Raw genomic sequence first — 13,833 nt, 5'->3', positions numbered from 1 at the left:
TCCACCCTCAGCAAGTTTGCAGATGACACTAAACTGGGAGGAGTGGTAGATACACTGGAGGGTAGGGATAGGACACAGGGGGACCTAGATAAATTGGAGGATTGGGCCAAAAGAAACGTGATGAGGTTCAACAAGGACAAGTGCAGAGTCCTGCACTTAGGGCGGAAGAATCCCATGCACTGCTACAGACTAGGGACTGAGTGGCTAGGCAGCAGTGCTGCAAAAAAGGACCTAGGGGTTACAATGGATGAGAAGCTGGATATGAGTCGACAGTGTGCCCTTGTTGCCAAGAAGTCTAACGGCATTTTGGGCTGTATAATTAGGGGCATTGCCAGCAGATCGAGGAATATGATCATTCCCCTCTATTCTGCATTGGTGAGGCCTCATCTGGAGTACTGGGTCCAGTTTTGGGCCCCACGCTACAAGAAGGATGTGGAAAAATTGGAAAGAGTCCAGTGGAGGGCAACAAAACTGATTAGGGGGCTGGAGCACATGACTTATGAGGAGAGGCTGAGGCAATTGGGATTGTTTAGCCTGCAGAAGAGAAGAATGAGGGGGGATTTGATAGCTGCTTTCAACTACCTGAAAGGGGGTTCCAAAGAGGATGGATCTAGACTGTTCTCAGTGGTACCAGATGACAGAAAAGGGAGTAATGGTCTCAAGTTGCAATGAAGGAGGTTTAGATTGGATATTCAGAAAAACGTTTTTCACTAGGAGGGTGGTGGTGCACTGGAATGGGTTACTTAAGGAGGTGGTGGAATCTCCTTCTTTAGAGGTTTTTAAGGTCAGGCTTGACAAGCCCTGGTTGGGATGATTTAGTTGGGGATTGATCCTGCTTTGAGCAGGGGGTTGGAGTAACTGACCTCCTGAGGTTCCTTCCAACCATGATATTCTATGAAGGCACTTCACACTGGGGTTGCTGGTTCTAATCCTCCCTAGGCCTGTCGTGCTGGGAAGCCTTTGCCTTGTGGAACAAAAGCTTCATCGTAGCTGTCGTTAGCTGCTTCTCCTCTTGGAAACATCTCAGCAGAGAAACGCTGGTTTGACTGGTTCTGGAGAGAGCCCTTTCAAGGGGATCAGTGTTGAGGCTGGGCTGTGCAGGGAAAGCTTGCTCCCTGCTGCCTCCTGGCCTGTGGATAATCAGAGGTATTTGGTCTTCAGGGCTGTCAGCATGGCATCTCCTAGCAGCTCCAAATTTTAAAATAAGAAGCGTTATCTCATTGGCAGAAGGTGAGAGGGCACAAAGCCAGTCTGAGCAGCGTTGACCCTAACATCTCTCATGAGACAAGCCTCTTACAACTGTTGCCACTCTATCTCTATACCTGAGGGAAGCTGGTATAATTAGAGAATGAGCCTTAATTAATACACTGAATTTTTTTTTGGGGGGGAGGTAAGATGTTCTTTAATTTCACTGTGTATTTCAGCAAAAGCGTGGCTCCTTTTCAATCTGCTGAGGCATGAATCAGGAAGGGGTGGTTGGGACACTACACCCCATATTCTTCTTAGAGATCTGCTTATGATTGGACTATGACACAAGTAAGATGTGTTTTAGGCAAGACTGGTCATGTGAGATCACTGGAAAGGTTGTGATTTACTGAATACGATTCTCCTATTTGTATGCATTTATCATTTTTATATCTAAAGTTAGGAATGTGGACTATGCATCTGTACTACAAAAGTGTTTGTACCTGGGGAATGCCCACCAGACCAAATACCATCAGTTTGGCTGGCTAGCTGGGAACAAGTCAATTGACCATTAGTGAAGAACAATAGATCTTTGAAGATGCTAATCTGTCACCTTTCTGGGATGCTACAAACTGCCTTTAACTCATGGCTGATTTGACACTGCAGGGTCATGTGGTCATGTCACCTGGTACAGGACTCCATGATAGAATACCGGTATTTTTCCATGGGGGGGGGGAACCACACTGGAAAACAAAGGGTTCCTGTCATATGTAAAACCTATTTAAGGCAGAGAAGTGAGATAATCAGGGTTCTTTGTTCACGGAATCCCTGCCCAGGGTGGCTGCTGTGAACATTTAAGAAACAGTGAGGAGGGGAGAAGGACAGAACCCAGGCTGGAAAAGGTGCCTGGCCTGGGAAAGAAATACCTGGCGTTTTTAAGCTGCTCTTGCTTGCCGTCAAGAACCTCCGCAAGTTGCTTAAAACAACATTTAGAGTGAGAAATTACTGCTTGTAACCAGTTTCTTTAGTATCTAAGCTTATATTGCGTTTTTGTTTTATTTGCTGGGTAATCTGCTTTGCTTGGTTTGTTATCCCTGACAGTCACTTGAATCTTATCTTCTGTAGCTAATAAACTTGTTTTGGTTTTCTCTAAAAACCAGTTTGTGGAATTCATAACCAGAGGGAAAAAATTTCACATTTCTTCCTCCACATTGAGGGAGGGAGTGAATTTCGTATGCTTACGCTGTAGCTGTGCAGCGCAAGACAGTACAGTTTTGGGGGTACACTCCAGAGGGGGTGTGCACTTGAGTGCTGGGCCATTCCTGAACTGAAGCCTTCCCATACGGTGTCTGTGTCTTTCTGCAGCTGGGTGTGGGCCTCGCTGTGTGTGCCTGGTTCAGCAGGACAGAGTGAAACAGGTGGGCTCAGTGGTATCCCTAGTACATCAGGTGAGATGCCCATCAGCAGTGAGATGCACATAGGAAGGCAAGATGCTTACAACCATGTATAATGAAAGCTGCGTCAGCTAGAGAAAAGCTGTGTCAGGCGGCTGAGGCTGTGGACTAAAACTCAAGTGATCAGGATTTGATTCTCAGGACCTGCAAAACAGGGCATAATGCAACTTATTCTCCTTGTCTTGCCTTTCCAGGGCTGTCTAGATGAACAGGTAATGCGTGACAAGCCCAGTTGTAAATCTCCAGTGCGCTAAGCATCCATATGGACTCTGCTCCGAAGTGCCTAGTGTGCCTGGAGCTATTCCCATTTCAAATGGAATCCGTGCCCAAGGGAGCTTTTAATGTGCAGCAGCAGGGTCCATGTGGCCAGTCAGTGCATGGCAGGCTAGCATGAGGTAGATTTACACTCTGGCTTGCCAAGCATCCACTGTTTGTCTAGACACGCCGTTTGCCTTAAAGCTCTTTACAACAGGGACAGTGTCTTGTGTACGTACAGCGCCTAGCACAATGAGCTCCATCGGGGCTCTTAGTTCTGAGCCGGGGTAATGCACTTTGTGAATCCAGCTGGGTTCTCCCCTGCAGTTCCACAGTCCCTGGCTCACCAGTCAATCCCAGCAGGGCTTTCCGGTACAGACATGACATTGGCTCAAGGCCATTTCAGCAGTTCGCTGGCTCCAGCGATCGGATAGAGTCTGTCAGCGGGAGCTTCCCCAGAGTTAGACTGGCTTTGCTTTAGTAGGGCTCTTTTCCCATGTGGCTCTTCCTGCAGTCATCACACCTTGGGCAAGGTAAGCAGGGCTGAGCCTACTCAGTACATGGCTGAGACCCCCTCGGGACTGGCAAGACCCAGCATGGTAGGTGGTGCTGATGACTCAATACATGACATTCTTCCCTAGAAATGTGTAAGCTAAGCCCCCATCCTTACACAGATTGATCTAGCTGTTTAATGGCCACTGAGTGGTACAACGAAGCAACAATCGGGACATAATCTGGCCTTGGGGACTCTAACTTGTGCTGGTCACATCAGCCAGATGGAAGTGTGGTTCCTATCCTGGTACATGGCCCATTCTCACCCTGACTTTCTTTGGAGGGGAAAATATTAGATTTTTGCGCACACGGCACAGTTAGCCTGTGGAACGCCTTGCCAAAAGATACTGTCAGGGAACCAAAAACCATGGGCCCCTGCGGAGTTGTTGCGGCAAGGATTAAAAAGACTCCAAAAGTTTTAGAAGGGATCTAAATCCTCCTGCTTCAAGGCAGAAGTTGAATTCCAACTGTCATCGCTTGGAGGGATCTTTCTTGGTGGGTAGGTGGTTATTGCATAGCTGCCAAATATCGTTCACCTTCCCCGGAAGCAGCTGGGGCTGGCCACTGTTGGAGATAAGCTACTGCACTAGGTAGCCATAATGGGCACAGACTTAGGAGGGTTGGGTTCCATTCATGGCTTTGCCACTGAGCTGCTGTGTGACTTCAGCTGCGTCCCCTCGCTTCGTTTGTCAGCCCCTTCTGTGTCGACTGTAAGCTCTTCGAGGCAGCAACCGAGTCTTGCCATATGTTGGTTCAGCATCTTGCTTAAAAAGGCTCAGATTTTTGATGGCACCTGTCACCAGAACACACGTAATACTTGCCCTAGTCATCCCTGATGGCCTAGAGGAGTATTCCCACCTATAGATGTTGGCGGTCAGAGTTTCAAAGCCAGCAGCACTTTTAGGAGCCAGAGCATGGGACCTTTAATTGCTGTGTTCTCCATCACTGGCATTTTGTAAATCAAGAATGATTGAACTGGAGCAAATTTTAGGAAAACAAACTGGAATTAATTCCAGGCAGTCCTGTGGCCTGTGTTGTACAGCAAGTCAGACCAGATGTTTGGGAATGGTACTTTCTGGTCTTGCAATCTATGAATCCCCTGCTCAGATCAGTATGGCAACTGCTCATCATTGACATAACTATATATAGCTCTAGATCACACAGACAAAATGTATGCTGTATGCCTGGATCGCTATGCATAGCAACAAACATTGCAGAAGCAGTAAATAAAAATGCACCAGCACAAAAAACCTTCCTAGACATCTTTGATCACAGCTACCATAAAAAAAAAAAAAATCCTCTTGCAGCACTGTGATTCCTCCCAGTTAAAAATTTACCATTGGCTCCGCTCCATCCTTTTGACATTTAAATCTAAAAGGGTATGTGCTTCGCAGGCTGATTGCTTGGAAACTTTTATGTGAAGCCCTATTAACGACTTTTGGAGCCAAAATGGATGTGAATATGTATTTCATCATGACAAGTGTGCGTGCTTGAATCTAAGTCTGAGACATTCAGTCTTCTCAAAATATGTCTCTTAGGTGCATCTTTCTTTTTCTTTCTTCCCAGTCCCAAATAATATGGCCAGACTATACAGCCAGATGACCTCAGTACCAGCCATCCTCCCATGGCACATGTTGCTGCAGTTGCCATCTTTTGGACAGGATATGACGGTTTGGTCTCAGGGCAGTTGCTATAAGGGTCAGCCCAGAGGTGCTGCTGATCATCTCGGCCAGCTGAATTCAGTGGGAGCTGTCGGCACTCGGCACTTCTGAAAATCAGGCTCCCAGTGTCTAAGCCAAAGCCTAGGGATATTCTGCCTGCCCTAAATATTCTGTTTCTTGCCTTAAACTCTTTTGTGTGGGGTTGCTGCATAGATTCATAGATTCATAGACTCTAGGACTGGAAGGGACCTCGAGAGGTCATCGAGTCCAGTCCCCTGCCCTCATGGCAGGACCAAATACTGTCTAGACCATCCCTAATAGACATTTATCTAACCTACTCTTAAATATCTCCAGAGATGGAGATTCCACATCTCCCTAGACAGTTTATTCCAATGTTTAACCACCCTGACAGTTAGGAACTTTTTCCTAATATCCAACCTAAATCTCTCTTGCTGCAGTTTAAGCCCATTGCTTCTTGTTCTATCCTTAGAGGCTAAGGTGAACAAGTTTTCTCCCTCCTCCTGATGACACCCCTTTAGATACCTGAAAACTGCTATCATGTCCCCTCTCAGTCTTCTCTTTTCCAAACTAAACAAACCCAATTCCTTCAGCCTTCCTTCATAGGTCATGTTCTCAAGACCTTTAATTATTCTTGTTGCTCTTCTCTGGACCCTCTCCAATTTCTCCACATCTTTCTTGAAATGCGGTGCCCAGAACTGGACACAATACTCCAGTTGAGGCCTAACCAGCACACAGTAGAGCGGAAGAATGACTTCTCGTGTCTTGCTCACAACACACCTGTTAATGCATCCCAGAATCACGTTTTGCTTTTTTTGCAACAGCATCACACTATTGACTCATATTTAGCTTGTGGTCCACTATAACCCCTAGATCTCTTTCTGCCATACTCCTTCCTGGACAGTCTCTTCCCATTCTGTATGTGTGAAACTGATTGTTCCTTCCTAAGTGGAGCACTTTGCATTTGTCTTTATTAAACGTCATCCAGTTTACCACAGACCATTTCTCCAATTTGTCCAGATCATTTTGAATTATGACCCTGTCCTCCAAAGCAGTTGCAATCCCTCCCAGTTTGGTATCATCTGCAAGCTTAGTAAGCGTACTTTCTATGCCAACATCTAAGTCGTTGATGAAGATATTGAGCAGAGCCGGTCCCAAAACAGACCCCTGCAGAACCCCACTTGTTATACCTTTCCAGCAGGATTGGGAACCATTAACAACTTCTCTCTGAGTACAGTTATCCAGCCAGTTATGCACCCACCTTATAGTAGCCCATCTAAACTGTATTTGCTTAGTTTATTGATAAGAATATAATGTGAGACCATATCAAATGCCTTACTAAAGTCTAGGTATACCACATCCACCGCTTCTCCCTTATCCACAAGACTCATTATCCTATCAAAGAACGCTATCAGATTGGTTTGACACTATTTGTTCTTTACAAATCCATGCTGGCTATTCCCTATCACCTTACCACCTTCCAAGTGTTTGCAGATGATTTCCTTAATTACTTGCTCCATTATCTTCCCTGGCACAGAAGTTAAACTAACTGATCTGTAGTTTCCTGGGTTGTTTTAATTTCCCTTTTTATAGATGGGCACTATGTTTGCCCTTTTCCCATCTTCTGGAATCTCTCCCATCTCCCATGATTTTCCAAAGATAATAGCTAGAGGCTCAGCTACCTCCTCTATTAGCTCCTTGAGTATTCTAGGATGCATTTCATCAGGCCCAGGTGACTTGCAGGCATCTAACTTTTCTAAGTGATTTTTAACTTGTTCTTTTTTTATTTTATCTTCTAAACCTACCCCCTTCCCACTAGCATTCACTATGTTAGACATTCCTTCAGACTTCTCGGTGAAGACCGAAACAAATAAGTCATTAAGCATCTCTGACATTTCCAAGTTTCCTGTTACTGTTTCTCCTTCCTCACTGAGCAGTGGGCCTACCCTGTCCTTGGTCTTCCTCTTGCTTCTAATGTATTAATAAAAAGTCGTCTTGTTTCCCTTAATTCCTGTAGCTAGTTTGAGCTCATTTTGTGCCTTTGCCTTTCAGATCTAGACCCTGCATTCCTGTGTTGTTTGCCTATATTCATCCTTTGTAATCTGACCTAGTTTCCATTTTTTATATGACTCCTTTTTATTTTTTAGATCATGCAAGATCTCGTGGTTAAGCCAAGCTGGTCTTTTGCCACATTTTCTGTCTTTCCTACCCAGTGGAATAGCTTGCTTTTGGGCCCTTAATAGTGTCCCTTTGAAAAACTGCCAACTCTCCTCAGTTGTTTTTCCCCTCAGTCTTGATTCTTATGGGACCTTATCTATCAGCTCTCTGAGCTTACCAAAATCCGCCTTCCTGAAATCCATTGTCTCTATTTTGCTGTACTCCCTTCTACCCTTCCTTAGAATTGCAAACTCTATGATTTCATGATCACTTTCACCCAAGCTGCCTTCTACTTTCAAATTCTCAACGAGTTCCTCCCTATTTGTTAAAATCAAGTCTAGAACAGCTTCCTCCCAGTAGCTTTTTCAACCTTCTGAAATAAAAAGTTGTCTGCAGTGCAGTCCAAGAACTTATTGGATAGTCTGTGCCCCGGGGTGTTATTTTCCCAACATATATCTGGATAGTTGAAGTCCCCCATCACCACCAAATCTTGGGCTTTGGATGATTTTGTTAGTTGTTTAAAAAAAGCCTCATCCACCTCTTCCACCTAGTTAGGTGGCCTGTAGTAGATTCCTAGCACGACATCACCCTTGTTTTTTACCCCTTTTAGCCTAACCCAGAGACTCTCAACACTCCTATGTCCATCTCCACCTCAGTCCAAGTGTGTATGTTTTTAATATACAAGGCAACACCTCCTCCCTTTTTCCCCTGTCTATCCTTCCTGAGCAAGCTGTACCCATCCACACCATTAAACAGCCATTCCGCTCTGCCCCAGATGTGGCTGTATTTCAGTGGCAGGTGGGTGAAACAATTCCAGTGAAAAGTTAGTGTGTAAAATACTTTGGGATCCTTCTGGATGAGAAGAATATAGGACAGGGCTATTCAGCCTGCTTCCATATGTTCTCTATGGAGAACACAGCACTTGAGCCTGAATGTTAAGGGGGATGGGTGCGATTTCGGGAAGTGGTGGGAATGATTCTCAGTTGTACCGTGGTGCTTTTGATATTGTTCTGGTAGCATTAAAGTGCCTTGGAAGGGGTAGAAATGACCCTCCGAGGTTACCTCCTGCTGGCTGTACGCTGGACCTGCTCCCATTGCCCAGCATGGAGGGTATGGCTGGAGTGTGCACTGTATGTTGGCTATTCTCCACTTCCAGCAGGGCCCTGGGAAGCAAAACATAAGTTAGAGCAGCCCTGTTGCAGCTCTAACTTACACCAAATATCAGGAAGGCTCATACGTGGCCCCATAATACAGGATGTGCCAAAAAGGCTTAGAACCATCTTAATCCCTTTCTTCCATTCCTGCCTGAAGCACAGGAACAGTGGATGTGGGAGTCAGCCCTTGAATTAATGCAGCAGTTCACTCAGCTCTTAGGCGAGTCTCTGAATTCTTCAGCTCTAAGCCACAGAGGGGAAGGAGGCCAGACCTTAAAAGTGAAACATCCAAAATGCACAAAAGCAAAAGGTCGCAGAGATACAAAACTCCCATTAGGAAGAAGACGTGAGGTGCAGGATCAATTTACCACGAGTAATTAACCAGCCCCAAACTCTCTCCCTGCTGTAATTAGGTGTGACTGTTATGGAAAATCCTACAGCCTCAGCAGAACTGCTCACTGAATTCACACTACAGGTGCACAGAGATGGACTCAGAGCGTCACGTTCCCAGCCTCCTTCCCCACAACTTTAGCTAAGATGAGAATGAAACCCACTCATCCCCTCCGCCAGCCTCGGGCTGTGTAACTTCCTTAGAAGATCCACAGCCACCTCTGCTTTTTGCCCATCTCCAGCTATGTGGCTGGCTCTAGGTCCTCGCCAGGTGAAAAGCGCAGAGCCTGGTAAGGGGCAATTGCAGAGCAATTGTGGGGGCTCTCTCTCTTGCAGGGGCACTTCCAGATCCCCTCTTTCTCCCCAGCTCTGCTTCACTAAGGGTAACGTGCTTGTGATGTGTGTAACGCATCCCCCTTTGCTGCTGGTCCACCGAGAAGAGCCGCCTGGTACTGCTAAGAGGGCATAGGCCCAGCTCCTCAATGCTATGAAGGTGCCTAATTCCCACTACTCACAATGGGAGTTAGGTGCCTAAATACCTTTGGAGGGCCTGGGCCTTAGTCCTGCAGCAGGAAAGGTCTGTGATTTGGGGCTGACGGATGAGTTCAAGGGTTGTTAGTGAACGGCGGGTAGCTCGGTATAGGTGTGCGTGGTCATCCGGGTATCCATCACTCCTTTGCCAGCGTCTCTCAACGTGCTTCAAAGTGCTTCTGGCCTCTCTGCTTCGACACCGGGTTGCCCTTCTCCCCCACGTCAGCAAAATTCCTCTCCGGCTTCAGCAGTTTCCACGGCAACTCAATTCCCCTTGCCCACTCGGTTGCTGCCTCTTTTCCCCCACCCCACTTGTCCTTTCCGACAGTCCTGGGGAAAGAAAGCCAGGGGAAATGAGCATCAACCACCAGGCCAGGCCTGGGAGGACAGTAGGGGATATTTATTTGCCAGCCTCTCACAATTCCTCCTGTAAGGCGGACAGGGCCGGCTTTATGACCCGTGGAGCCCGACTGGAATACTTGGTGGTGCTCCGGAACTTCGGCAGCATTTCGGCGGCAGGGGGTCCACTCTGGGGCTTCCACAGCACCAAAGGACCCCATGCTGCCAAAATGCTGCCGAAGACCCCCGGAGCAGATCCCCCCACTGCCAGAATGCCACTGAAGACCCCCAGAGCGGGGCCTTCTTAGGCGCTGGCTCGGGGCCCTCTTCAGCACGGGGCCCAATTCCAGTGGAATCGGCGTAAAGCCGGCCCTGAAGGCAGAGAGGATGAGCCAGCCCTGAGGCTTGGTTCCTGGGCCTGTTGAAACACTCCACTGTCTACTGCAAAGCAAGCGAATTCCTGAGGAACAGTGAGTGGGTGCATTGTTTGGTTTACGTGCATCGGCTGACTTGCACCCTGGGCAACTAGTTGAACTTTCTGTACCTTTCAGTTGTGTCCCCCACCCTCCCAAAAACAGAGCAAATTGAATTCTGGTGAAAGGGACCCAACTAGCAGCCCTGGAGAATTTACCAATGACCACACTATACCTCCCTGGAATGCACCAACCAACATCCCTGAGCCAGAGAAACAGCTCCTAAAGATGAGGTCTACACCCAAGCAGAGCAGCTGCACCAGTTTGAATGCTTCAATGTAGAGCAGCAGTTCTCAAACTGGGGGTTGGGAGGGACCCCATTTTAATGGGGTCTCTAGGCCTGGCTTAGACTAGCTGGGGTCCAGAGATGAAGCCTGAGCCCCACGACCAAGCCTGAGGGCTTCAGCGCTAGGCATCAGGAGTTAGGTTGCTGGAGCTCAAACCCTCTGGTTTTGGGCTCCCCACCCGGCGTGGTGGGGCTCAGGCTTCGGTCCTTGCTTCTGGGGTCATGTTGTAATTTTTGTTGTCGCAGTGCAATCAAGTTTGAGATCCCCTGGTGTAGAGGCTGACTGCCATGATGAGAGGTGTCCAAATCGGCAGCATTTCCAGCTGTTCCAATCCTGGTTGTGTTCAAAGCAAAGATCGGTGCACAGATTAAGTGTGAGCGGTGGTGGTGGAAATGACAGAAAACATCAGCCCCGTTGGACTTTCCAGGCACGTGCTTTTTCAGTTAGATTTTAAACAAAGGCAAAGTTTTTTGGGGCAAATAAATGCTCAAGCTGAATGCTTTATCGTTGAACCCCTTTATGCTTACAAAACACCCCATGGCCTACATGTGACGGATTCTCACACACGTATCCTCAGGAATCCTTTCAAAATGTGATGCATTTTCTGTTACTACAATGGCACTAAAAACAGCAGCTGGTGTTAAACACTGAATTGTTTCCTCGTGTGAAACTCTCTGCAGCTGTTTGAGCCCCTCCTTGCACCAATGCAGAGAATAATAGAGAACGATTTGCATTAAAAACACATTAACTGTGCTACTGGCTGGGTGATGTGGAGAAATCAAGGACACCGCCTACATGGTGCTGGTTTTCAAAGCATAAAGAAGAGGCCAGGAGCAGGGATATACAACTCTTCATTTTCATACCGTACCTTACTCACCAAGCTGCAATCATTCTAAATTTGACTGGAGCCTTGCTATGTGGATGAAATACCCAGGTATAAATTTCACGATCTGGTATTCATAGCCTCATGATTATTAAATATATATATATATATATATATCCTCCCTACATTGACCATTAAACTTTATCATGGTCCTTAACTCAAATGCTTAAATAACACATTCATGGAAATGATTATCCTCCATCGGAGAGTTGTTTTAGGGACTTGTTTGGTATGATCGGTAAATTTCAATTCAAAGTGTTTTAGGATTTTGGCCTCAAGTTTCATCCCATAGCTTTGCTTTCCAGAAGCTTATTATCTCGCAATACCCAGGCTGGGATTTATTTAATAGAGAACTGAAGCTTCAGCCACTGCTCTGGAAAAAATGGTGCTCAGACACCATGGTGATGGATGCTTTAGAGGAACCTATGTGTTATTTATATTGCAGGAGTCTTAGAGGCCCCTGTGACGAAGTGGGAATGTTCTTAATGTTTTGTCTGAATACTGTGTGTGTCTAAGTTTCCCCTATGTGTCTACTGAAGTATCTAGATGGTGGGACAAGGGTGTGAGATCATTGCTGAGACCCCTAGAGGGCATGTGTGACTGCCGGCTGGCTGCCTGGGCACAGACAATGGCTGCCACGCTGTAGCCTGGCAATTGATGTCCAGAGTCCATTCTCTACAAGAGCCAGCTGGAGGAGGTGGAGAACAAAGCAAGAGCTGGAAGCCAGGTGATCTCCTTGCCAGGGAAAGAGACAAAGGACGGTTGAGGGACGACTGGGTGTGACTGAGGGTGGGCAGCTCAGGAAGTGAGTCAGTCTCCTGTTTGGGACTCAGGGGGAGAGCCCAGCCCAGGACTCTAGGCTCTAGATCCACCCCATTGATGGACTTTGCTGAGTGTCTCTACTTTCTGTGCTAGCAAGATCTGTTCTACGCTGTGTTGCTGACGATTAATAAGCCTTTCTGTTCTACGCTGCTGGCTGAGAGTCACTGCTGACTGCAAAGTTGGGGTGCAGGGCCCTTTGGGGACAGCATAGGTGCTGAAATTAGAGGCGCGGAGTGTGCTGCAGCACCCCCTGGCTTGAAATGATGTCCATCATATACAGGGTTTACAGCTTGGTTCAGTGGCTCTCAGCACCCCCAGTATAAAAATTGTTCCAGTGCCCCTGCCCCAGGTGTTCCATTCAGGCCGACTTACTGCGGGGAGCTAGGGTGACCAGATGTCCCAATTTTATAGGAACAGTCCAATATTTGGGGCTTTTTTTTTTACATGGGCTCCTATTACCCCCCCCCCCCCCCCCGTGCACCCTGTCCTGATTTTTCACACTTGCTCTCTGGTCACCCTATGGGGAGCTTACGGTGTAAACGGGTGTTGAAGGCTCCAAGGTCAGCCCACTGAGGAGGCTTGCCCTAGGGAGAGTGTGCCGTGAGGGGCTGTCACACTGCAAGAGGGTCTGGTCTGAACTCCATTCCAGTAGGGCACTGAGCCTGTGCGCTCCGTGACAGCTGCAGCCAGGATCAGGGCCCTGTTGTGGCAGGAGATGGACAGCTGTGGACACACCTAGGCTAGTTTTAATTTAGCTAGCTCGAGTACTAACAGCAGTGAAGCTGCAGGAGCATGGACTTCAGGTGGGTTTAGCCACCCAAGTAAGTACTGGGTGGGCTTGTATCGCCTGCACTGCTAAGCTGTCAATGCCTGGGTTAGCGCGATTAAAGTAGGCATATCTGACCAATCTCACACCCAGCACAACTGCAATGTAGACCCGCCCTGGAGTGGGATCCGAGTTACTGCAGAGAATTCTTTCCTGGGTGCTGGCTGGTGAGTCTTGCCCACCTGCTCAGAGTTTAACTGATCACCATATTTGGGGTCGAGAAGGAATTTTCCTCCAGGGCACATTGGCAGAGGCTCTGGGGGTTTTTCGCCTTCCTCTGCAGCGTGGGGCACGGGTCACTTGCTGAAGGATTCTCTGCACCTTGAGGTCTTTAAACCACAATTTGAGGACTTCAATAGATCAGACATAGGTTAGGGGGTTGTTACAGGAGTGAGTAGGTGAGATTCTGTGGCCTGTGTTGTGCAGGAGACTAGATCATCATAATGGTCCCTTCTGACCTTAAGTCTATGAATCTATGAGCTGACAAACTAAATAAAGATGACAGGTAGGAGGTTAAACAGAGGCTCAGAGAAGGAAAGGGACATACCCAAGACTGCACAGCAGGTCAGTGGCAGAGCCAGGAGTAGGACACAACTCTTCCAGTCAGTGCATTAGGCTCTAGACTGATTCTAGAACGGAGATATTCATGCTTGTTGTGATAGTGCATAAGGGGCTCCATCCCATGCTGACTGAAGTCAATGGGAATCTCTGCTGACTTCAGTGAGTCTGGGATCAGGCACTAAATGTTGTGTGCTTGTGCCCAGGAGAACTGCCTACATTGGCTGGTTATAGCATGGTGAGTGAAAGGCAAGGGCAGCCAGAGAGATGGGAACAGAAATCTGTGGG

This window comes from Gopherus evgoodei, chromosome 20 (assembly GCF_007399415.2).
Source record: "Gopherus evgoodei ecotype Sinaloan lineage chromosome 20, rGopEvg1_v1.p, whole genome shotgun sequence".
Lineage (NCBI taxonomy): Eukaryota > Metazoa > Chordata > Testudines > Testudinidae > Gopherus > Gopherus evgoodei.
The sequence above is the reverse complement of the archived record's forward strand: the minus strand, read 5'-3'. Positions refer to the sequence as shown.